Source organism: Dendroctonus ponderosae, unplaced genomic scaffold (assembly GCF_020466585.1).
Source record: "Dendroctonus ponderosae isolate FM_Combo_2020 unplaced genomic scaffold, Dpon_F_20191213v2 Dpon_F_20191213_7, whole genome shotgun sequence".
Classification (NCBI taxonomy): domain Eukaryota; kingdom Metazoa; phylum Arthropoda; class Insecta; order Coleoptera; family Curculionidae; genus Dendroctonus; species Dendroctonus ponderosae.
In genome coordinates, this window is record NW_026018916.1 from 13,534,677 (window position 1) to 13,535,086 (window position 410).

A 410-nucleotide genomic window follows, 5' to 3' on the forward strand; every position below is an offset into this window, starting at 1 on the left:
GAACATTTATTATAACTTTTTTTGTTTTTTTTCTGGTCTTAGTTCAGGACCATTTTATTTAAATTACTATTTTTGTATAACCTTTCCTTCATTGAAATGTTCTATTCTCGTTTTAGTAAGTTTTGTAAATGTCACATACTCTTTAACTTGAAAGCTAGACATTTCAAATTTTACCTATTAAGTTGCCTTTTTTCAGGGTTTTTATTGCTGTTAAGCGTTATTGATTGAACTTTAACTAGAATTTTAGGAATAGCTCGAATATGCAATAAAAAGTACGGCCTGCCATTTAAAAAAAGGGAAGTTTCGTATGTCACTTAAATTTGAGACATCCTGTATCAATTGATGCTACCTTAAAATAAACTAGACGTTTATTGAACGAAACTTAGAATTGTGCGAATAGTTCGAATATG

General features: G+C 28.8%; 1 protein-coding gene across 1 annotated transcript in view; it reads right to left on the bottom strand.

Moving 5' to 3' along the window:
- Nucleotides 1–410, bottom strand: part of LOC109541556 (heat shock protein 68) — a gene marked incomplete in the record, with an annotated part of 6,487 nt that overhangs the window by 3,567 nt on the left and 2,510 nt on the right.